This window comes from Dipodomys spectabilis, unplaced genomic scaffold (assembly GCF_019054845.1).
Source record: "Dipodomys spectabilis isolate Male_0828 unplaced genomic scaffold, ASM1905484v1 ptg000207l, whole genome shotgun sequence".
Taxonomy (NCBI): domain Eukaryota; kingdom Metazoa; phylum Chordata; class Mammalia; order Rodentia; family Heteromyidae; genus Dipodomys; species Dipodomys spectabilis.
In genome coordinates this window covers 9,407,591-9,433,103 of record NW_024870884.1, presented here as the reverse complement: position 1 = coordinate 9,433,103, position 25,513 = coordinate 9,407,591, and the positions used below count along the sequence as shown (strand labels likewise).

Sequence of the window (25,513 nt, the reverse complement as noted above, 5' to 3'; positions counted from 1 at the left end):
GGAGTAGGGAAAGTTTCCATGATTTTTTCTTTTTGCCAATCCTGGGCCTTGAACTCAGGGCCTGGTGCTGTCCCTGAGATTCTTTTGCTTGTCAAGGCTAACACCTTACCACTTGAGCCACAGCACTACTTAAAAAAATATATTGTAAAGATGCTGTACAAAAGGATCATAGTTACATGAGTAAGGTAATGAGTATGTTTCCTATGGAGTATTGTTACCCTCTCCTTTGTTTTCCCCCTACCATCCCTTCCCTCCCCACCTTCCCGATTCCTCCCCACCCTTCCACCTCCAAAGCTGTAAAGTTTGTTTTCAACATAGTGTCTTGTACATCTCATTGTTACAGTGGGTCAACCTGTATCCTTATTTAAGCATTTTATTATTTCACTTTCCCTCTCCAAATTATAAAAATGTACATACAAGATGCAGGGCACTGGAATAAAATACAGTGGAAACAGGGGTTATACCATGGGGGAAGAACATACAAAAGAAACAAAAAAATCACATAGTACATTATAAATACATTAAAAAACAACAGCAAGAAAGATAAAACCTCTTGTGTCCCTATCTTGGGGTTTATTTCACTTAGCATCATCTTATATGGTCATATGTACATAGCTTTTGACCTTTTCTGCTTGTCCTAGACATATACTAGTTATTGCAAATAAGGGAAACAATGGGACCTATGTTTCTTTGGGCCTGGCTTACTTTACTGAATATCAATTTTTCCCCATGTCTTTCCATTTCCTAACAAATGAGGCAATGTCATTCTTTCTGATGGAGGCATAGAATTCCATTGTATATATCTACCACATTTTCTTGATCCATTCATCTACTGAGGGGCATCTGGGTTGGTTCCATATCTTAGCTATGGTAAATAATGCTGCAATAAGCATAGTTGTGCTGGTAGCTTTAGTATAGCTTTGTTTGTGATCGTTTGGGTAATTGCCCAAAAGTGGGATCCACAACACTACTTCTGACTTTGTCTGTGTATGTTGTATTGAGGAATTGAACCCAGGGCTTCATGCACGGTAGACAAGCACTAAGCCACACTGCCAGCCCTCCACGATGAGTTTTGAAAAAATATTCCCTTTTCTTCTATTTCAATATAAAGCCGATGAGTTATCCAATCATGACTAGCTCAATAGTATTGGCAATAGACTCAGTAGGAGTATAGTATCATTAGCAGTTGTTGGATAGATGTAAGGATTAGTTTTGACAATTATTTTAGAGGTTTTAAGTATATGTGCTTGCTGTAGCATTTTCTGTTTAGTATTTACTGTTCCTTTCTTTTGGAATGCCTTTCCACCAGAGCTTCACATGATTCCTTTTTATCACTAAGATTTCAGTTTAAATGTCACTTCCTTACAGAATAATAATGCAGAATCCCTTCTTCAACCCTTTTATATCAGGTATCAATGTGTGAAATGATCTTATCTACTTGATGTTTTAGGTTGTCTATTGCCTGACTTTCCTCACTAGGATATAAGCACTCGCTCTCTTTTTTATCGAGTCATGTTTAACAAATACTGGTTGAAATGACTGATATGAAACACTAGGATACCAGTAAGAAATCCAGCTTTTTTTTTGGTGTGTGTGTGCAAGACTGCACTTGCTAAGCAAGTATTCTACCACTTGAGCTACTCCACTAGTCTTTGTTTCATTGATTATTTTCAAAATCGAGTCCCATTTTATGCCTTGTAGGCTTGGATTGTGACTCTTTTATCTGTGTTGGCTTTTGATGTAAGTTCAATTTTAACCACTATGCCCTTCAATTGGTGGGTAGGTAAATAGTGGTTTATCTAAACAATGGAATACTGTCTGGGAATAAAAAGACAAAAAGGTATTGCATTCTGAAAAGATTTTTGGGAAACTGAAGTGCTAAATGCTTGTTACTCAGTAAGAGAAAGGACTACAGAAAGGCTACACAATGGATGACTCTAACAACATGGATTTTTGGAAAAGACCTATCTAAAAGACTAGAATTTGCCAGGGAAGAGAGTAGAGGATGAGTAGAATGAAACACATGTGATTTTTAGGGTAGTAAAACTGTTCTGTGTAATTCCGTGGTGGTGGACAATGATATTCTGCATTTATCAATGTAGAATTGGTGTGACAGAAAGGGTGAATCTAATGCAAACTATAAATTTTAGTTCAGATGATGCACCAATATTAAATCACTAATTGTAACAAATGCATCATATTAATGCAAGATGTTAATAATAAGAGCAATTGTGAAAGGAAATGGGAAGTTTATACTACTGCTCAGTTTTTCTGTACTGTTTAAAAATAAAGTTTATCAATGAAAAAAAAGATTGGTGATTTTTGCTAAAGACATCTTGACTTTTCAAGGAAGGTAGCTATGTCCTAGGCAAAATAGTGAGAGCCAAGCAGTTTCAAAAAGAGTTTGGCACATTACTCCATGATATTGATTTTCTCCAGATACTTATCTAAGTTCTTGAGAAGGTGGGCCAAGGTGCTCTTCTTGACTTTTTTCCATGCTTCAATGTTTGGTTTTTGTCTAAAGAGCAAAGAGCACTTGCCATATCTGCCCTAATGAATAAATGCTCAAATGCAAAATGATGAGTTGCAACTTAGGTTGAGAAGTAATGGTTCGTTTTCTCAACCAAAATGACTAATTTGTTTATGGGTGGTGGTTGTAGAGGTGGCCTGAGTGAGGAATGGAGAGGAAATTATTCATTTCTAATCAGCATCTGACCTTATGGAATGTATTTCCAGTAATTAAATAAAAACACATTTCACAATTATTTGAATTTGAATAACTTACTACAAGTGAAAGTCAAATCTTACGTATATAAAAATGACTCCTGGGGAAATCTATAAGAGACACATTAACAGGAAAATAGAGATAATTGTTTCATAAAGGGAATTGTTTGGTTTGTTGCCTGGTGCATGCTAGGGAAAAAGAATTAAGTGCAGTAAGAAATCAGCTGATCCAAGGGAACTTTGACCATAGAACAGTTCTTTTTTGATATTTTGTCTTGCTGGTTTCTTAGACAACATTTCTTTTCTTTTCTTCTACATTTATTTTTTATTTGCCAATCCTGGGGCTTGAACTCAAGGCCTGGGTGCTGTCCTCAGCTTCTTTTTGCTCAAAGCTAGTGCTGTACCACTTGAGTCACAGCTTCACTTCTGGCTTTTTGGTGGTTAATTTAAGAGTCTCAGAGACTTTCTTGCCTAGGCTGGCTTCTAACTGCAATCCTCAGATCTCAGCCTGCTGAATAGCTAGGATTACAGATATGAGCCACTGGTATCCAGCCATTTATTTTCTTTCAATGTCTATTTCCTTCTTGAGAACTTAATATTTCTTTAAAAATTTTAATATATATTTTTATTGTATAAGTACTGTACAGAGGGGTTACAGTTACATGAGTAAGGTAATGAGTACATTTCCTATGGAGCATTGTTACCTCCTCCTATGTTTTTCTCCTACCATCCCTTCCCTCCCACCTCCCCAATTCCTCCCTTTCCCACCTCCCCCCCCCCCCCCCGCTGAAGTTGTAAAGTTTGTTTTCAACATAGTGTCTTGTACATCTCATTGTTACAGTGGGTCAACCTGTATCCTTATTTAAGCATTTTATTATTTCACTTTTCCTCTCCAAATTATAAAAATGTACATACAAGATGCAGGGCACTGGAATCAAATACAGTGAAACAGGGGTTATACCATGGGGGAAGAATATACAAAAGAAACAAAAAAAATCACATAGTGCATTATAATTATATTAAAAACAATAGCAAGAAAGATAAAAACCACTTGTGTCCCTATTTTGTTGTTCATTTCACTTAACATCATCTTATATGGTCATATGTACATAGCTTTTGACCTTTTCTGCTTGTCCTAGACATATACTAGTTATTGCAACTAAAAGAAACCATGGGACCTATGTTTCTTTGGGCCTGGATTACCATACACACACACACACATACACACACACACACACACACACACACACACGCATATATGCCACATTTTCTTGATCCAGTCATCTACTGAGGGGCATCTGGGTTCATTCCATATCTTAGCTATGGTAAATAATGCTGTGATAAACATAGTTGTGCTGGTAGCTTTAGTATGGTCTTGTTTGTGATCATTCAGGTAAATGCCCAAAAGTGGGATTGCTGGGTCATAGTGGAGCTCTATGTGGAGTCTTTTGAGGAACCTCCATACTACTTTCCAAAGTGGTTGAACAAGTTTACACTCACACTAATAATGCAGTAAGGTTCCCTTTTGGCCACATCCCCTCCAACATCTGTTGTTATTAGATTTCTTGATTTTAGCATTCTAACTTGGGTGAGGTAGAATCTCAATGTTGTTTTGATTTGCATTTCTTTTATGGCCAGGGAGGTTGAGCATTTGTTCATATGTCTATTGGACATTTTTATTTCCTCTTCAGAGAAGTTTCTCTTTAAGTCTTTAGTCCACTTATTTATTGGGCAGTTGTTTCTTTGAGGATTTGTTGTTGGGGGATTTAATTTTTTGAGTTCTAAGTATATTTTAGATATGAGGCCCTTGTCTGTTATATGGCTAGTGAAGATCTTCTCCCAATCTGTGGGCTTTCTATTGATCTTGCTAGCTATGTCCTTTGCCATGCAGAGGCTCTGCAGGTTCATACAATCCCATTTGTCCAAACTTTCTTTGATTTGTTGTATTTCTGGGTCTTTATTTTAAAGAAAATTTCAGCCTGTGTCAAGGAGCCCTAGAATTTTTCTTATTCCTTTCTGTAATTTTTTCAGGGTGTCTGTTTTTACTTTGAGGTCTTTGATCCATTTGGAATCGATTCTGGTGCTGCGTGATATATAAGGATCTAATTTTAGTTTTCTACTTGTGTTTAACCAATTTTGCCAGCACCATTTACTGAAGAGGCTGCCTCTTTTTTTTTTTTTAGCTCCCTTATCAAAGATTAGGTGGCTATAGGTCTGTGGGTTCATTTCTGGGTCTTCAGTTCTATTCCATTGATCCTCAGGAGGACTTAATATTTCTTTATATTTTTAAAATATATTTTTATTGTAAAGATACTGTACAGAGGGCTGACAGTTATATGAGTAAGGTAATTCTTTATAGTTTTGAATATAATTCTTGTACCTCTGTATTATTTTATAAGGCTTTTGCTCATTTGTGCCTTTCTCTTCCACGCCTAGCACATTCTGTAATCCTACATTGTCTGTTGTTGCCCAGAAACCTCTAACCTAGAAACTTAAACTGTATTTCTGATTTCCAAACTCTGGCTTTCTCACAAATATATTCACATGCTCTAACCCCTGGTGTTAGACAGTCTGAGCAGGATGCCTTTTTCTTTTCATCCTAAGCTTGAGGTTCATAAAGGTGTCCTTATGTCTGTCCTCATACCTAGAGCTTCCTTTCCTCATTCATAGATTTTTAGTAGCAACCACACCAAATACTTCTATTTTCCCATTGTACATCTTGTGGTACCTAGGGAGTAGAGTTGGCCAGAAGTGAGCATCACAGGTTGAAGTGGAATTCAGTGGTCTTGGTTTTCTTTCTTCATTCCACCCCTCTTCCCCACAGAAGTGAGAGTACCCTTGTGACTTATGTACATAAATCTTCATACTATCTGTAGCTGTGTTTCAAAGGATCTGTATTTCAAATCCAGCTGTCCAGAGCACACACTTTTGTGCTGCAAGGAACCACCCAATGTATTAGGTAGCTTATTTTCAGATCCTAAGCTGAAATGGCCCATTATCTCTGAAAATAGTCCTTTGTTTGTCCCGGATGATTTTTATTTCTTTCATGCCTGACCATCCAACTTGGGTAAAGGAGCCACATCTATATTTCAGTGACTATTTGAGTTGAAGGACTCAGCCAGAAGTTGAGAAAGGACACACACATATCATGAATTCCCGCTCTAAAGGCCAGCTGCCTCTTGGTCAGCAAAAGCTTAATCAACGCACAGGAGGTGGACCTGGGATGATTAGGAGCCTTGGCAGCCAGCGAAAGAGACATTTTTTTTTTTTTTTTTTTGCCAAAGGGGAATGTCTTACTGTCAAACCATAACAGTTATGCTTAGCGTGGTCATTTTTATCTAGCTCTTAATGGAACTACAGGGAAATGACACTTCTGCAGGGCATGTGTTACTCTTTCATCCTGCAGCAGGTGCTGGAACAGCTCTTCAGAACTCAGTGCAGCATACTTGAAGAATTATTTGATTATAGGAGGTCTCTCTCTCTCTCTCTCTCCCTCTCTCTCTCTCTCTCTCTCTCTCTCTCTCCCTCTCTCTCTCTCTCTCTCTCTCTCTCTCTCTCTCTCCTCCCCCTCTCTTCCCAAGACACATACTCTCTCTCTTTCTGTCTCTGTCTCTCTCACACACACACATCTATTTGTGCCTGTGCTCCCATGAAGATGTTTTGTAGCTCAGGCTGCTATTTATTAATTAAGATTTCCTTAAACAGAACACAACAATATTGCCCTTTACTCCACTTAAATGTTCAGTTTTGGGTCAAAAGATTAATGACAACATTTAGAAATCACCTAGTGCTTCAAAAATGTCTTATTATATATATATATAATATATATTGCAATTATATAGAAAAATGTTCACTTTCTGGTTGCTCATGAGGTATTTTGTGTAGCAGAAACTAACCTGACATGATGGTCAGATTAGAGCCACTGATTGTTTGTGGGTCAGATATGAGGTAAGACTTTGACAATGGCATGGGTTGCCTAGGTGCCATTAACTAAATGGAAATATGAAAGAAAAAACCCACAAAAATAATTATAGTGAATATGTAGTAAGAGTAGTTACGAAAGGAAAAACTCGAGAAAGAATGTGCAGGTGTTTGATTCAGGCAAATCTTAACCTGGAATACATCTTGGTTTTTCTGAAGCCTTGTCCAGTGTGAGGTGCCTGGGATATTGGTAGGGGCCATATCATAACTGGGTGACCAGGGTAATCATTTGGAGATGATAGATTGTAGGATGTGCTCCCCCCCATGCTCCCCCTTCACAATACAGACCAGGCACAATACAGGCACAGGGCACAGTGGCGAATATGGGGTGGTTTCCTTTTTCTATACAGTCAGGTAAAAACAGCCTGTGTTAAGCACCAGAATGCTGGGCAGGTTGTGTGTGTGTGTGTGTTTACTCTGGGGCATGAACTCAGGGCCTGTATGCTGTCCCTGAGTTTTTCTACTGAAGGCTAGCACTCTATCACTTGAGCCACAGTTCCACTTCTGGCTTTTTTGATAGTTGATTGGAGATAAGAGTCTCTTGGACTTTCCTGCCTGGGCTGGCTTTGAACTGTGGTCTTTAGATCTCAGCCTTCTGAGTACAGGCTTGAGCACTTGATTGGAAAGTTCTTTTTGAACTTGTTATATATATTACTGGAAATTAGTAGAAGCATCCTTTTTTTTTTTTAAACATCAAATGAGTTTGGAGAACTCAGATGAAAGAAAGAGGTAAAAATGATGAAAGAGTGGAAAAAATGACTGCCAGAATTGTTTATATACATGTAGAAATATGAAGTTAGATCCTTATATACCACCCTGAACCAGAGTCAACTCCATATGGGTCAAAGACCCACGTTAAGAGCAGATACCTTGAAAATATTACAGGAAGGTACAGAGGATACACTAGGGCTCCTTGGCACAAGTTGAATCTTCCTAAATAAAGATCCACCTCCCTAACCATAAAAGAAATGCAAATCAAAACAACATTGTGATACCACCTCACCCCAGTTACAATGGCTGTAATGAAGAACTCTAATAACAACAGATGCTGGAGGATGTGGACAGAAGGGAACCTTCCTGCATTGTTGGTGGGAGTGTAAACTTGTTCAACCACTTTGGAAAGTAGTATGGAGGTTCCTCAAAAGACTCCACATAGAGTTCCCCTTTGACCCAGCAATCCCACTTTTGGGCATTTACCCAAATGTTCACAAACAAGACCATACTAAAGCTACCAGCACGACTATGTTTATTGCAGCATTATTTACCATAGCTAAGATATGGAACCAACCCAGATGCCCCTCAGTAGATGAATGGATCAAGAAAATGTGGTATATATACACAATGGAATTCTATGCCTCCATCAGAAAGAATGATATTGCCCCATTCGTTAGGAAATGGAAAGACTTGGAAAAAATTATAATTAAGTGAAGTAAGCCAGGCCCAAAGAAACATAGGTCCCATGGTTTCCTAACTAGTATATGTCTGAGACAAGCAGAAATGGTCAAATAAATTGAAGTTAGGCAAAAAGAACCCCAAGATAAGGACTCAAATAGTTTTTCTTTCTTGCTATTGTTTTTTTTTAACATATTTATATTTCTTTGTTGCTTTGTATGTCCCTCTCTCACAGTATAACTTCTGTTTTCATTGTATTTGATGTTGGTATAATTTGTGAAGGGGAAGGGAAAAAACAAATTGTTTAAATAGGAATACAGGTGGACCCCATTGCAACAATGAGATGTGCAAGATATTATGTCAAAAAATGAAGTTTACAAATTTGATGGCGGGTGGGGCTGGGGTGGGGGGGGACTGTGGGGGGGGGAGAGATGGGAAAGGATGGGAAGGGGAAACAAAGGAGGAGGCAACAATGCTTGATAAGAAATCTCCTTTGTTGTTGTCAATTGTGGTTATTTTTAGAGGTGAAAATAAACTTGTGCTCTTGCTTGAAACCTGTAAAAAAAAAAAAGAAAGAAATGTACTCATTAGGAAGTGGCACTGTGGCTTAAACGGTAGAGCACTTGCCTTGAGCTGAAGAGCGCAGGGACAGCGCCCAGGCCCAGAGTTCAAACCCCACGACTGACCAAAAAAAAAAAAAAAAAAGAAATGCAAATCAAAACTACATTGAGATTCCACCTTACTCAAGTTAGAGTGGTCATTATCAGGAAAACAGATAGTAACAGATGTTGGAGGGGATGTGGCCAAAAGGGAACACTATTAACACTGTTGGTGGAATGTCAACTGTCCCAACCACCCCGGAAAGCAGTATGGAAGATCCTCAAAAGAATAAACATAGAACTTCCCCATTATAACCCTCATCCCAAAACCAGACAGGGACTCATCAAAGAGAGAGAACTATAGATTCATTTCTCTGATGAACACCGATGCAAAACTTCTCCACAAATTTTTGGCCAATTGACGCCAACAACTGATCAAAAAAAAATCATACACAAATATAGCAGCTAGACATGCTTCTTTTAAAATCAAAATTGAAAACAGCCAAATTGGAAACCATTCTTTGTTGGTTTTCTTTTGTCTTAATGAGACTAATAGTTTCCCCAGCAGGGGATCAATAATGCCATACTTCTGATGTTTAAAAATTTCTAATTAGGAGCCCATTATGTAATGGAGCTGCTAAAAAGAAACTTGGACTTAAGGGGATTTTCAATGGCAAGTCATTTCTTGACATAGGTGTTAAATACAAGCAATGAAGTCAAAACTGCTCATTTTTGTGGCAATGACCCAATTGGATGGGTTGCAGAATTACAGCCTTCACATGTTCCATTTGTAGAAATGCTGGCACTCTAGAGACAAGAATCTCCTTTACACTTAGATAATTCATGGAAAATGAAGATGAAGTTTTCCTGCTTATCAAGGTCTTTGTTAAGCATCACCTCATGTCTGATTGACACACTGGTTATATGACTTGTGATCTTTACCTCTTACTTCCTTCTGTTCTTAGTTCCAATGGCTTTCTAATTCTTGTTCATTTAGATATTTAACCACTAGTCTTACTTTACTGGCATTTTTACTTGATTTATGACCTGTGACCTAACTTTAACATTTAATCTCTCTCTCTCTCTCTCTTTCTCTCTCTCTCTCTCTCTCTCTCTCTCCATATATATACATATATATTCAGTTTCTACTTTTCTTCCAAACTTTTATAGTTCCCCAAGCTTGACTTCTTCTATGAGGCTTAGTTTTCAAATTTGAAGCATAAGGAAAATAATATTTAAAGTCACTTCAAATATAAAATGAAATAATAAGGAAAGTGATTAGCATAACCTGAGATAAATACTAGATAATTGCTAGTTGTACCTCAAGCAAATTTATAACTAGATTATATAGATTTATCTTATGATTTTGCTATGAATTAATAGAAATAGTTGGCAATCTCTTTTAATTTTATTTTATTGTAGTGTAAGGGTGATGTCGGAGGGCTTACAGTTACATGAGTAAGGTAAGGAGTACATTTCTTGTCGAACATTGTTACCAGCTCCCTTATTTTCTCCCATTTACCCTCCCCCCATTCTCCCTCCAAGTTGTAATGTTCATTTCCAACATGGTGTCTTGTGACTGTCGCTGCTGCATTGGTTTCCGTATCTTAGAGTTCATTTTAATTATCATCATTTTATGTGGTCATATGTCCATAGCTATTGTGAACCTCTGCTAGAACTATCTTAGATATATATAATTATTACAATTGAGGAAAACCATTGAGCTTATGTTTCTTTGGGTCTGGCTTACTTCACTTAATATGATTTTTTCCAAGTCTTTCCATTTCCTTATGAATGAGGTGATGGCATTCTTTCTGATGGAGATATAAAATTTCATTGTGTATATAATCCCACATTTTCTTCATCCAGTCATTTACTGAGGGACATCTGGGTTTATTCTTAGCTATGGTAAATAATGCTGCAATAAACATAGTTGTGCTGGTAGCTTTACTGTGTCCTTGTTTGTAATCATTTGGGTAAGTGCCCAGGAATGGGATTGCTAGATCATAGGGAAGCTCTATGTTTATTCTTTTTTTATTGTAAACATACTGTACAGAGGGGTTACAGTTACATGAGTAAGGTAATGAGTACATTTCCTATTGAGCATTGTTATCCCCTCCTTTGTTTTTCTGCTACTATCCCTTCCCTCCCCACCTTCACACCTCCCCCCCAAGTTGTAAAGTTCATTTCCAACATAGTGTCTTGTATGTCTCATAGTTACAATGGCTCAACCTGTATCCTTGTTCCAGCATTTTGTTATTTCTCTTTTACTCCCCAATTTGAAAAATGTATATATAAGATTCAGGGCACCAGAATCAAACACAGTGACAACAGGAGATATACCATAGGGGGAACAACATACCCCCCCCCCCCCAATCACATAGTACGTTAAAAACAACAGCAACAAAGAGAAAACCTCTTGTGTTCCTATCTTGGGGTTCATTTCACTTAGCACCATCTTATATGGTCATATGTACATAGCTTTTGACCTTTTCTGCTTGTCTGGTAAGATTATCCTAGACATAAACTAGTTATTGCAAATAAAGGAAACCATGGGACCTATGTTTCTTTGGGTCTGGCTTACTTCACTTAATATGTTTTTTTCCAAGTCTTTCCATTTCCTAACAAATGGTGTGGTGGCATTCTTTCTGATGGAGGTATGGAATTCCATTGTGTGTGTGTGTGTATCACATTTTCTTGATCCATTCATCTATTCAGGGGCATCTGGGTTGGGTCAATATCTTAGTTATGGTGAATGATGCTGCGATAAACATAGTTGTGCTGGGAGCTTTAGTATGGCCTTGTTTGTGATCATTTGGGTAAGTGCCCAGAATTGGGATTGCTGGGTCATAGGGGAGCTCTATGTGGAGTCTTTTGTGGAACCTTCATACTATTTTCCAAAGTGGTTGAACAAATTTACACTCCCACCAACAATGCAGTAGGGTTCCCTTTTGGCCACATCCTCACTAGCAAGCAAAAAGATCTTTTTTGGGGTGGATTACGTCAAATCAAGGCACCTTTTATGTTCTTGGTCAGATCTGCCCTTTGCCTCTGCCTGGAAGTGCTAGAGTAAAACTGTGTACTCTTATTGCAATGAAATATACATGCCATTTACTAGTAACAAACAAAAAAGTCCTGGAGGAGAAAATAAAATCGGTACTAATTTCTATTACAGACAGGTCTAACTTCTGCTGTGTCATAACAGAGGTGGGATAGGATAGAAGAAACAAGGAAATTAGTCATAACAGATATCACAAGGGTTAGTCTCAGAAGTTAAAACCAGGAAGCAAACGGAAGCAGTAGTTACCGCCTCCTGACTTGAACATACTTTTGCTCCTGATCAAAATACAAGAGCAAAATTCACCATCCTTGATATTGGTCAACATAGTCTTAGGAGGGTTTTAATTTTGTGGGTCAAGTTGATAGCAGAATCTCATTCTCAAATAAACTTCATAAAGCAAGTTTGATATATTTTCTGGATATTCAGAAAAACTAGAAAGATGATGTGTTTTGGATTAATAAAAACAATCTTGTGGCCATCACTCTAGCCTAGGCCATCCTTTTAATTTCATGTCTCTTTCTTTGTTTCCTTCCTTCCATTTTCCTTTCTTCCTTTTTTTTTCTTCTGCTTATGTGGTGCTGAGGAATCAAACCCAGGGCCTCATGCATGCAAGGCAAGCGCTCTACCACTGAGCCACCTTTCCGGCCCCCTTCTTTCCTTTTTCCTTCCTTCCTTCTTTAGTTTTTCCTTCCTTCCTTCCTTCCTTCCTTCCTTCCTTCCTTCCTTCCTTCCTTCCTTCCTTCCTTCCTTCCTTCCTTCCTTCCTTCCTTCCTTCCTTCCTTCCACCTTCCTTTTCTTTCTTTCCTTTTCTTTTGGCTGGCATTGAGGATTGAACTCAGAGTTTTGTATTCTAGCTCAACTTTGTTGGTTGGGGCTGGTGGTCTACCACTTAACCTATTATCTGTGTTCCAGGTAGGGTTTTTTTTCATTAATTGGGGATAGAGTTTCACGAACTTTTCTGTCTGAGCTAGCTTTGACCTGTTATCCTCAGATCTCAGTTCAAAGAGAGATCTGAGGATGTTAGACTGATTTTCTTAGCTCATAAATTTTTTTCATATTTTTCTTCCTGCTTCAAGAAACTACAGTGATTTCTCACCTCCAGTGAGAAGAAATTTAAGTTTTGCCTTGATTTTTAAAATCACAATAAAAGCAAAGCCCTCTTTATCCATAGCCTTTATTTACATTTATTGAACATTTCCATTCAATAACTCATAATGCTACACAAATGTTTGAGATTAGAGTTTTAGATAAGTGATTTTTTTCCAGCATTGGAAATTGCTTAATTCTTTGTTTTTGTTGCTTGGGGGTATAATTCTTAAAAGTTATATTCCTATATATGTTTGTTTTTTTAAATTTAAAGTTACTTATATTCACCTCAATGTTATGACCATATATTCTTATTATACATATACTGCTTTTTCTTTGGAGGAAGGAAACTATATCTAGAAAGTTTCTTTGAGTCATTTTTTAAGGTAACATTGACATGCAATAAACTTTATTCTTTGTAGTAATTCATAGATCTATAAATTCTGGAAACACCTAGGACTACAAGAAAAATATAATTTCCTCATGCCTTGTGATTAAAACATTCTTCCTGGTCACTGGCAACCAAAACTGTTTACCATCTTTGCAGTTTGGCATTTTTAAAAGAAAGTTATAAATCCGCTCATACAACATATAGCTGTTTGTGGCTTCTTTCACGTTAGTGTGTTTGGGATTCAGCTGGCTGTTTTTCAGTAGTTTGTACATTTTTATTGGTGAGTAGTATTCTATTGTGCAGAATTTGTTTCACCAGTTGAAGCTCATTTGAGTTATAGCCACATATGGACTTCCATGAAAAAAGCTATTATAAATCATCATTTGGGTCTTTTTATGTGACCATAAGTTCATGCAGTAAAACTATTAATTGAGATGAAATCTCACACACACACCTCTATGTGTGGCTGGGCCTTGAACCATGATCCTCTGATCTCCATCTCTCAAGTTGCTAGGATTGCAAGCTTGAGTCACCATACTTGGCATGAATTTTAATTTTGACAAAGTCTAATTTATCAGCTTCTATTTCAAGGTTTGTGTTTTGGGTGTCATATTTAAAAGTCACTGATTAACTTAAGGTTAATGATATTTTCTCATATAGCTTCTAAAAGTTTCAAAGTGTTACCTTACATTTATTAAGCTTTAATTTTATTAAGACTTTTAAGTTCTATGATCTACTTTGAATTAATTTTTTAATAACATAAATGCCAAGGTTCTTTTTATTTTTTAATAGAATAGTTTCGGTAGTATTTATTGAAACGTAATTGCCTTAGAACCTTTGAAAAAGTAACAAGTTATTTGTTTGGGTCTATTAATAGCCTACTGGATAGTACTGGTATTTACCATCAGAAAGGACTAGAGGTTAGGGTTGGTTAGGTGACAACTATAGTCTCATTTTGTGTGTGTGTATGTGTGTGTGTGTGTGTGTGTGTGTGTGTGTGTGTGCGTGTGTGTGAAGCTTGATAGATAACACAAGCTCTAGTATCTTGGATAAGGGAACATTACATGTTTAAAACAGTCTGTGTCTAAACAAGCTCCAAGTCATCAATCAGATACAGAAAATGCTATATACTTTTAAAACGTCAAACAAACTATGTATTTATCTGAAAAAATGGATAGCCTTTGAAAATTTGATTTAAAAGACTTTTCTTAAATACATATGTATTTCTCAAAGAGAAAATACTTCAGCCACAAAAAGGATTAAATTGATTTAAGCTTAAGGAATACTACTTTTTAAAATTTCTTAATTAAAAAATTATTGTAAAGGTGATGAACAAGGGGGTTACAGTTACATAAGTAAGGCAATGAATAAATTTCTTTTGAAATACTGTAACCCCCTCCCTCATTTTCTCCCAATTACTGCTCCCCACTCTCCTCCACCTCAAGTTGTACAGTTCATCTCCAACAAAGTGTCCAGTGAGCATCATTGTTGCATTGGTTCATCCTCTGTCCTGCTGCTTCTGTGATTCCCTTTTTCTTCCATAGATCTGATTAGCTTGTATAGAAGAAAAAGGGTGCAGAAAACTAAAACAGAAAGAAAATAATAGAAATAACTGTATACAGGGCATAATAAGAACCTTTTGTTTCCAATTCTTGGAGTTCATTTTGATACGCTTCCTTATCTATGGTCCTATGCACTTAGTGATTGGGCTATTGTGATCCCCTGCTAAGAATATCATAGCCATATTGTAGTTATTACAAATGAGGGAAACCATGAAAACTATATTCCTTTGGGCCTGGCTTGCTTCACTTAATGTAATTCTTCCAGGTCTCTTCATTTCCTTTTGAATGGAGCGCTGCTATGTCACTCATGAGAGATCCTTGAATTACCATATTTTATCATCTCTCTGTCTCTCTCTCACTCTCTCAGTTCTTTTTGTGTTACTGGGGATTGAACAAATGACTTCATACGAAATTATACCAGATGAGATACGCTCCTAACTTCCCTTCCTTTCCTTTCTTTTTCTTCTCCTCTCCTCTCCTCTCCTTTCTTTTCCTTTCCTTTTTCCTTTTCCTTCCCTCCCTCCCTCCCTCCCTCCCTCCCTCCCTCCCTCCCTCCCTCCCTTCCTTCCTTCCTTCCTTCCTTCCTTCCTTCCTTCCTTCCTTCCTTCCTTCCTTCCTTCCCATCTGCCTGCCTGCCTGTCTGCCTGTCTCCTCTTTTCCCTTTTCTTTTCTGGTATATATTCAACATACAAAGGGATTTAATTGCGACATTTCTATCCACACATAAACGTCGTACAATCCATGTTTTAAAATAATGTGTCTGTAAGATGTTTAATTAAGAGTAAAATGAAAAATAGTTTTTAATAAGTGTTAATCAGATAGTTATTTTAAATGTAGAGGCTTTATGATAGGATGAGTAGGAAATAGATAAAAAAGCCATTTAGAAAAACAATATTTGAATTGTGAGGCAGATTAAGAGAACAAAGTCTAAAAATACAGAAGTTTTGAAGGACTAAGATTGCCTGAACTTTAATAATTCTGATTTCATAATATCTCATATTTAGTGCGTTACTGACGTGTGAAAAATATAGAAGAGCCTATCACCATTTTCTTTGCTAAGATAATATTGTATAGACAAAAATTTGAATAGCCATGGTCAGATATTATTTCCTTCCTTCCTTCCTTCCTTCCTTCCTTCCTTCCTTCTTTCTTTCTTTCTTTCTTCCTTTTCTTTCTTTTCCTCTCCTTCCCTCCCTCCCTCCTTCCTTTTCTTTCTTTCCTTTTTCTTTCATTTCTTTCTGCAGTTAAGTATTTTTATTCTGGAATTTTGAATAGAAAACATTGCTATGAGATTTGGCCTCAGTTCCACATATTTTTTTCAGTATGATTTTTTTGTTTCTTATCTGATCCCTCATCATTTACATTGATTTGTATTAATTAATTATAGGCCATATTAATTAAAGATTAGTATGACAGCAATGGTTTAAAAGGTTTGTAGATTTAAGTCAGATATTTAAATTATGGTAAAGAACAAGTAAGAAAATGGTACAAATCTAGGAAGACAAGAAAATATTTGTCACATGTAAAACATTTTTATGTTTATTCATTGGCTCCTGACAGACAATATTTAGAATTTTTAACACTGGTTTACATTTCAGCGTTTGCCTGCGATATTTCTCTCCCCTCCCCTCCCCTAAGCTCACTTTGTCCCCCTTTGGAGACAGATGAAATCATATTTTATTTTTGCCATCTCCTTGGATTTGTTCACACATGAATGTACTGCCAACTTTGAAATTCCTCCTGGTGAGAAAAATATCCTACTTTTTGGCTTTGCATATCAGATTATTCTAAAAGCAATACCAGCACCAAAACTTTTTCATAGTGGGACAATTATAATTTAGTCATAAGAGAATAAAATAATTGCTGAATACTACAGCATTCATGATTCACTATTATATTTAATTATTTGACTCAATATATAAAGCTCTGACTGGGTTAGTCATGCACACAAAAGTGTGTATTATTTTCTAAATCTACTTCATTATTTTGTGGCACAACTTTGAATATATTTAGATTGTTTACGTTCTTAAAATGAATCTGGGCATACTTCCCCTGTGAGATATTATTAATAAGGCATCACACCTAATTAGAAAAAGTGGTATTGTGCAGATAAGAAAGGAAAATGCATTTTGGCAGAAACATTGTGGTGTATACTAGCGTGTCTTTAGATTCAAGGAACGTTTGATAATTATGTGCAATTAGCTCCAAAATAAGTCTTGACTCTTGTTTTGAAGCATGCATAGAACTCTGGTTGCAAACGAAATGATAAAGCAACCTGACAGGTAAACATCAAATCTGCGGAAATTCCATAGAGATAAAACCATACAGGTGAAAATAATTCATAAATTGAAACAAAAATATGACTTTGGGAGAGAAGACATTATTCTCAGTTGACAGGGTAAATGGCAGTGTCTTAATGTAGGGGAAACAACTAAATGTTTTCTTTTCATGTGGGTATTACTAATTTTTGCATTTGTACAGAGAGAGGCTGTATTTCACCTTCCCCAAATAAGAAAATTCCACATTCTCCTTTGTGTTTTCCTTTCTCGTTGCTTATTTCCATGATAGGTAGTAGTTTTTTCTCCAGGGTACCAAGTTAACCTCCATAGAAGTTATAACCTAAGCTGAGATTAAGGGCATGCAATAGTATAAAGGATAATTGTTTTTTGGTGCATTTGCCCCTGAAGACTGTGGAGTTTTTCTGAAGTATACAATTTTCTTGAAATCACTATTATTCCGTTGTTTGTACTGAATTATTTCATTTGAACAATCAGCTATCATAAATTGATGGAACTTTAGTAGGAAAATTGATATCCGGCTCATTGTTTCCCCCCTCTCTTTCTTTCCATTTTAAAGAAAAGTATAGAATCCAGAATACAAACTCTTTTACTGTGAAGTACATGGCAAGGATGGTGACAAAACATTATTCTATTTCAGCACTGTCAGAGCTGACATTTTTGAGTTAGGCAATTAAAATGGAAAATGGCTAGTTTAAGCTGGAGAATGGGAGTGGCAGAGCTGCTTTGAAAAGCTAAAATTCCTCATATAAAAGATGATTTTCTAAACTGAATACAACTGTTCTCAAATATCACAAGTTACTGTTTACAATGATACCACACACATAAAGCATTATTATTTAAAATGATGTAAAAGTGTCACCAAATCTTTCTCGCTTTATACTAAGTGTTTCCGAGACACCTGACAGAAGCAATGCTAACTTTCAGTTACCCACCTGTGGTTATGAGAGACAGCAAAAGCACAGGCAATCACTTTCACGAAACATTTAAAATAGTTCACGCATATATTACTGTTGCTTCCTTCATCAGCCTTTTTCTTCTCGAAACTTGTAAGAAGGAACAATACTGAGTGTTCTGTAGTTTCTTTTTATTTTCTTACTCATCTGTCTAATGGGGTTGATGGAAATGGTCTGTGTATAGGGTGTTAAATAAGAGAGAAATGAAAGTCTAGAGTTCTGCACATTCTGAATGATCATCCCTGGGGATTTCTCTTAGAGACAAAATGCTCTTTTTCTTCATGGAAACATTTCAAACCTGCTTATGTTAAAATGGCCTGAAAACTGCTGAAGAAAAACTTGCAAAAAAGGATATGTTGATGTCTGTTTGCCCCTTTAGCTTTAATAAATTGTATAGTAAATATATGTATAAAGTACCCCAAGAGGACCACTAGTTCCTCAAAGGGGTCTGAGACCCAGCACCTGCTTTGAGGACATATAACCAATCTGCTGCTCCAATAAACAGTGGCAGCAACCACACCAACACACACTGCACGGGTAAACAGAAGGTGGTGAGGGCTTACAGGAATGATATAAAAATAATGTTCATTTGCACAGGACAGATAATTGCTGCAGACTAGAGGAATCAAGTAACTTTTTATTCGGGAGTTAACATTTTTATTTTTGGACATTGAAGAAGATAGATAATTTATATTGGTGAAGAAGATAGATAATTTATATTGATGAAGAAGCCAGTGGAAGGGAATTCTCTTACATGTGTATGGAAAAGATGAGAAGACTAAAAAAAAATATGTGATATCAAGAATAAGATAGATAAGTTCATGTGGAAGCAATTGGGGAAGGATCTGTTGAAGCCAGGTTGTAGGACATTTTAAGGGATAGCATTGAGTTCTAATATTTTGTTGTAGGAAATAAGAAAGGCTTGAAGGATTTTGACCAGGAAATTAGCATATACAACACAGTAGTTTAGAAGGATTTGTCTAATGGTGACAGAGAGTAAGCTGGGACAGAAATATTTAGGAAGTTGTTTCAGAGTATACTATGGGGTCATAGAAGTCTAAGTGGAGAGTGTGAGGTGGGAAGGCTGGACTGGGAAAGGCTCCTATGGGGATGTTTTCATACCTCGACTAAGTCTTAAGGTAGTAGTAACAAAATCTGAGCCCCTGTCATGATTTATAAGCTACATATCCTTTTCAAAAGTATTGTGGGCTGGGTAGGTGGCCCAGTGGTAGACCACTTGCCTTGCATGCATGAGGCCCTGGGTTTGATTCCTCAGCACCACATAAGCAAAAAGGAAAAAGCCAGAAGTGGCGCTGTGGTTCAAGTGGTAGAGCGCTAGTCTTGAGCTGAAGAGCTGAGGGACAGTGCCCAGGCCCAGAGTTCAGGCCCCACGACTGGACCCCCCCCCCAAAAAAAGTATTGTTATAATTGACAAATGCTAATTATACATATTTATGTATTTCATTGTGACATTTCCATATATCATGCTTTGATCATGTCAGATCCTCCCAACTATTTTCTATTGACCTTCATCCCCTTACCCTTCTCTGTTGATCCCTTTGCTATTTTCAAGTTGTCTTTTTAAAAAAGTTCTTGTTTCCATATTAAGCAAAGTAAGCCAGGCCCAGAGAAACATAGGTCCCATGGTTTCCCTTATTTAAAATAATTAATACATGTGTAGGACAAGCAGAAAAGGCCAAAAGCTATGTTCATATGACCATATAAGATGATGTTAAACTAAATGAACCCCAAGATAGGGACATAAATATCTTTTTTTCTTTCTTGCTATTGTTTCTAACATATTTATAATGTATCATGTGATTTTTTTGTTTCTTTGTATGTTCCTCTTCCATGGTATGACTCCTATTTTCGCTGTATTTGATGTCGGTGCACTGCATCTTGTACGTACACTTCTGTAATTTGGGGAGGGGAAGGGAAAAAGCAAAATACTTAAATAGGGATACAGGTTGACTCATTGTAACAATGAGATGTACAAGACACTATGTTGAAAATGAACTTTACAACTTTGGTGTGTGTGTGTGTGTGTGTGTGTGTGTGTGTGTGTGTGTGTGTGTGTGTGTGTGTGTGTGTGTGTGTAGTAGTTGTAGAGGTGGGAGGGAAGGGATGGTAGGGGGAAAACAAAGGAGGAGGCAACAAGCTTGATAGGAAATGTACTCATTACCTTGCTCATGTAGCTGTAACCCTTCTGTACAGCATTTTTACAATAAAAAATGAACAACAAAAAAGAAAACACACAACACTTGTTTTCCTGTGTCTGGCTTACTTCACTCAACATGATAAATCTAGTCTCATACATTCTTCTGAAAATGACATGACTTTGTGATTTCCATGTACATGTCTTTAGCCATCAGTCCATGGCACCTACTCTGATTCCACAGTTTTGCTACTGTGAATACTACTGTAATAAACATGACTGTCCAGGTCTCTTTCATCCAAGAAATTGGTAATCTGTAGCTTGTGAGCAAATCCAGACTGCTTTTGTTTTTGTTAGTAACACTGTCTTGGAAGACAGCCATGCTTAATTTTTAATGTATTTGTCTATCGCTGCTTTTGTGCTTCAATGCAGAATCGAGCATTTTTCAGAGACCATATGTCCCACAGAATCAAATGTTTACTCTTTGATCTTTTAGTCAAAAAGTTTACTGATTTGTGGTCTGGAATTATTAGGTAATTCAAAGTAAGTCAACAAAACAGACCTTATTTCCAGTTGTAGGTACTGGTTTATAGCGATAGGTTCCAGAAAAACCAGATCTTTTATGTATTAGATTAAATTGAACACATATCTTACAAATAAATGTGCATTGCTACTTTTCTCAGAGGACATGACTATAATCATGAATTTCTTATATCTGCCTTTGTATCTTTTAAGTTCAGCTAGAAAGGTGATGACCTTTTTGAATGATAACTTGATATTAGTTTGCATGGTCAGTTTTCTTAAATGGCCTCCAGATCTAGGCTCCAGACTTCTAGCAAACACAATCAGGGATAAGTTTTAGTTGCTTTTGATAAGAAAATTAATATTTATACTTAGATGAATAAAGCATCATGATAATAAAACAAGGAAGTAAGTTTGCTGAGCATTTCCAGTGTATTGAGTGCTGTTCAGATGGTTTTGCTTAAATTTTGTAAGGTAGCCCTCAAAGAAAATCCTATTATGGAAAATTGGAAACAATTGTCTTTTCACCGAAAGGTGGACTATGTGTTAGTGATTGTGATGATTAATCTTGACACCTTGGTTGGATTGAGAGATGTCGAGGAAATTAGCAAAGCGCACTTCTGAATATGCTTTGACGGATGTTTCCAGAGAGAGTTGGCATGTCAGACAGCATCTGAGGAGGAAGATGTGCCTTGAATGTGGTGGTATCATCTAGTAAACTGGAGGCCAGATAGAACAAAAGTGGAAGGAAAGAAGTCTGTTGGTATAGGCTTCCTGGGTATTATGGGATGAGCAGTTCTTTCCTCTGCCACATGATGCTCTGCTTTGCCAGAGGTCTGGAAGTAATAGAGACAAACACCATGGACTGAAATCTCTGAAACTGTGAGCCAAAATAAATATTTTTTTTCTTTTAAGTTGGTTATGTCAGGTATTTTGTCACAGCAACAGGAACTTAACTCAGAGTTCTTAGTTTGTGATATTATATAACAAGGATAGGCCATGAATCACGACTAGGCACAGCTAGGCTTTCAATGCAAGTATTGTAAACACTTATTAGAAAATCTGGTGTAGAAATATATTGAGAAGTCTGTGTGGTTTATCTTCTGAGGGCACCATCCATGTTTTGGATATGAAGTGTTCTCCAGAAGCTCATGCATGGAAAGTTTGATTCACAGCTAGTTGTACTTTTTCTTTTTAAATTTAGATAATGATCTTTTGGTTTTGTGTTTATTTCTTCTGAAAAAAGTGGTATGTAGACATCACTTCATTTCTACATTTCAGACTTCTGAACATTTCTTAAAAAGAAATAGCAGTGTTCAATGTACCAAGTAAAAATTGGCTGGGCGCCAGTGGCTCACATCTGTAATTCTAGCTACTCAGGAAGGTGGGATCTGAGGATTGTGGTTTGAAGCCAACCCAGGGAGGAAAGTCTGCGAGACTCTTATCTCCAATAAACTACTCAGAAAAAACTTCAAGTGGCACTGTGGCTTAAGTGGTAGAGCAATAGCTTTGAGCACAAGGAGGCTCAGGGACAGTGCTCAGGCCAAGCAAGCCCTAGGACTGGCCAGGGGGCGTGTGTGTGTGTGTGTGTGTGTGTGTGTGTGTGTGTGTGTGTGTGTGTGAAGCAAAAGCAAAGTCAAAACTGGAAACCAGAAAAACTGGAATCAAATGGATCAAGTTGTCATAGGTCTTACAGTGTAAATTACAAATTATATGTTTTCTGAAGTGCAATACCACTGCTGTGATGATAAATTAAGTAATGAAATAAAAACACTCTATTTTAAACAAATAGTATATCTATATATATTTGCAGATAGTAGATCCAGTGATATCTGTTGTATTGTACAAATAATGTGGTTTTTGTTTCTGTTTTTTGTCAGTGGTGAGGCTTGAACTCTGGGCCTGGGCGCTGTCCTTGAGCTCTTCAGTTCAAGGCTAGTGCTCTACCATTTGAGCCACAGCGCCATTTCCAGTTTTCTGTGGTTAATTGGAGATAAGAATCTCTTGGACTTTCCTGCCTGGGATGGTTTTGAACCACAATCCTCAGACCTCAGCCTCCTGAGTAGCTAGGATTACAGGCGTGAGCCACCAGTGCTTTTTAGACATTACATATACATCAGTAATATAGTGGACACAAAACAACTTTATCAAATCTACCTCTCTATTAGTTGGTCCTTTTGAAAGATAATGTAGCCCCCTTTCTGTCCAACAGCCCTCTCTAGTTTCTCATCATTGCTTATGTATTTATTTCTTGGACCTGGCAGGAAAAGGCAATACTTATATATTTTGTGTCTTCTCTTTTGATTCCTATATTATCTTTTTCTTTATTGAGATTAAGTGATTACATAAATTTAACAATATTGTGAGATAGCGATACTTAGCTAAAGTCACAAACACATTTTAACCTTCACAAGGCAAAATGTTATTATCATGGTCTATCAAGCTTATGAACTCTATAAACTTTGACAATACAATGATTTCTTCCAAATCAGGTGGTATGTACATATCTTTCCTTTTGGTTAGTGTATGCTGCTCCCTCTTTCTCTCTCATTCCCTCCCTCCTGTCGCTGCCCTTGGGTTGCTTACTTCACTTTCATCAATGTCCAGTGCAGCCGATGGGTTCCTCTGCTGTATTTTCCCACAGTTTTCCCTCTGATTCTGTGGCCTTCTAGCTTCCCTCAGATGTGCACATGTTTATACCATAAGTGGGGTCAAGAACATAGAGTCATCTAAAAACAATATGACAAAAACAATATGACAAATTAAGATGTCCTTTGTTTCCTGAGTCCTGTTTACTTTGTCATATCTCGTTGTGTTTGGAATGTAACATCTGCATATCAGAGAAACCATGTGCTATCTGTCTCTCTGATCTTGGCTTATTTTGCTCAACATGATTTGTTCTGGTTCCATCCATTTCCCTGCAAATGCCATTATTTTGTCCTTTCTAATGGTTGTGTAAGATTTCATTGTATATCGGTACCACAATTATTGGATCCATTCATGTGTACTGGGGTATCTGGTTCTTTCATATCTTGGCTATTGTGCACAGTGCAGCAATGAACATGACAGAATAATAATAATAATAATTATCATCATCATCATCATCATCATCATTATTTGGTTTCATCTGTTCCTACTTAGAATTTCCCTGATGGTATCCCTCCTCACGAGAAAGTTCATGGCTGCCCTGACAGCAGGGATCATTTGTATAGTTCTTTGCTGGTGGTACTACCAAGAGGTGACTGGATTATGGGTGTACAAACTTCGTCCATGGATCAGCCCATTGATGCACAAGGTAGAGTCTACTTGGAGGAAGTAGGCCACTGTGGGCTTGATTTTGATGGTTTATCCCTAGCTTCTCCTTCCATCTCTCTTTCTCCTTCTTGTCTACTATAAAATGAAAAGCCTCCTCTGCTACACAGTCTTGTCTCCAAGATGCTCCACCTTATCTTAGGCCTTATAGTGATGGATCTCCAACCATGAACTTAAATTTATGACACTGAGCCAAAATAAAGCTTTTTTTTTGAAGTTGCTTTTCTCAAACATCTAGCCACTGTGATGAAAATCCAACTAATATTCACTCCTTCCCTCTACCCACTGTTATCTAGCAGTTCTCTCTTTGCTGAATAGTTTCATTCCAACCCCAAAAGAGTGCTTCAGGGATGCAGACCAAAGCCAGATCCAAACTGAGCTAATCAGATCCCTGCCCTGGGAGTTTGTATCAGAGTGACCTTCTGCTTCATTTTAGCCCCTCTTGAAGAGATAAAATGTGCACATTTATGATGCCATTTTTTACACATTAAAATGTATAAAAATAAAATATATGAAAAAATACTTAGTGTGTGTTTAACAAGAAATAAAGTTGAAAGAGTTTGGGAGTATGTGCTGGTTATCCAATGATATTAATTCCTTGAATGATGAGCAGTAATCCTGACTTATAACACTTCTTGCTGAGAGAGACATCAGAAAAGGCATCTGTCAATCAGAGTTCACTATAAAGAAATAGTGACCACTTTGGATGTAATCAAGGGAGCAGAGAAATTATGTGCTTATATGTATATCATGGAATGACTAGGACAGTAGAAACCTCCAGATTGTGAGTACCATGAAACTGTGGTCCAAGGCCAAGATTCAGAGATCAAGAAGCTGCTATCCCTGTGATATTACAGCAACTTCCTTTCTTACCCACAAACTTGGTAACTGAAGACATATTGAAGCAGAATTGCTGCAAAGACTTTCTGACCTTCATTGCCAGTGCCTAATACTGAAAGATGACCTCTGTATGTCTTTCCCCCTGAAATATATCTCATTGGCAGAATCGGTTTGCGCATAGGATGCATTTTTTGATTGGTGATTGGGGAAGTGTAGTTTAACTTTCCAGCTTCTGTTTAGAGAGGGTGCACAGAAAAGGTAGTGGGTATTCTAAGTCCCAAAAGACCATAGCCGTAAGAATCAAACAGCAGTGATTGAAGTAGTCTGGGTATATTTGATAAAATCTTCAAATCTGTACCAGAGGTAGTGTTACCTTCACAATATATTCTTGGCTTTTGATTCCTTAGGGCTGTGGTACCTTTCCTTGGTTGTCAGGGAAGCCATGCAAATTTTCATTGTGTTATAGAAGGTTTAGGTTGTAAATGTGATTATTTCTTTCAATTGAGGCTCATCACTGTCCACCTAGGTTTCTTCTATGTGTGCACATTTCAAACATGAGAAAAAATGGTTACTCATGACTGCTTTTTATCATGACTGGCTATCTCCTAGCTCATAATATTGCTTGTGTTTCTGGG

General features: G+C 37.2%; 1 protein-coding gene and 1 non-coding gene across 2 annotated transcripts in view; one reads left to right on the top strand and one right to left on the bottom strand.

Annotated features, from left to right (window-relative positions):
- The window catches only part of Ctnna3 (catenin alpha 3), a 1,268,549-nt gene that overhangs the window by 75,223 nt on the left and 1,167,813 nt on the right, over positions 1-25,513 (top strand). The window lies entirely within an intron of this gene.
- On the bottom strand, positions 6,968-7,092 carry LOC122122390. Its single transcript, XR_006150152.1, has one exon. It is a non-coding gene; the product is annotated as a small nucleolar RNA SNORA51 (small nucleolar RNA).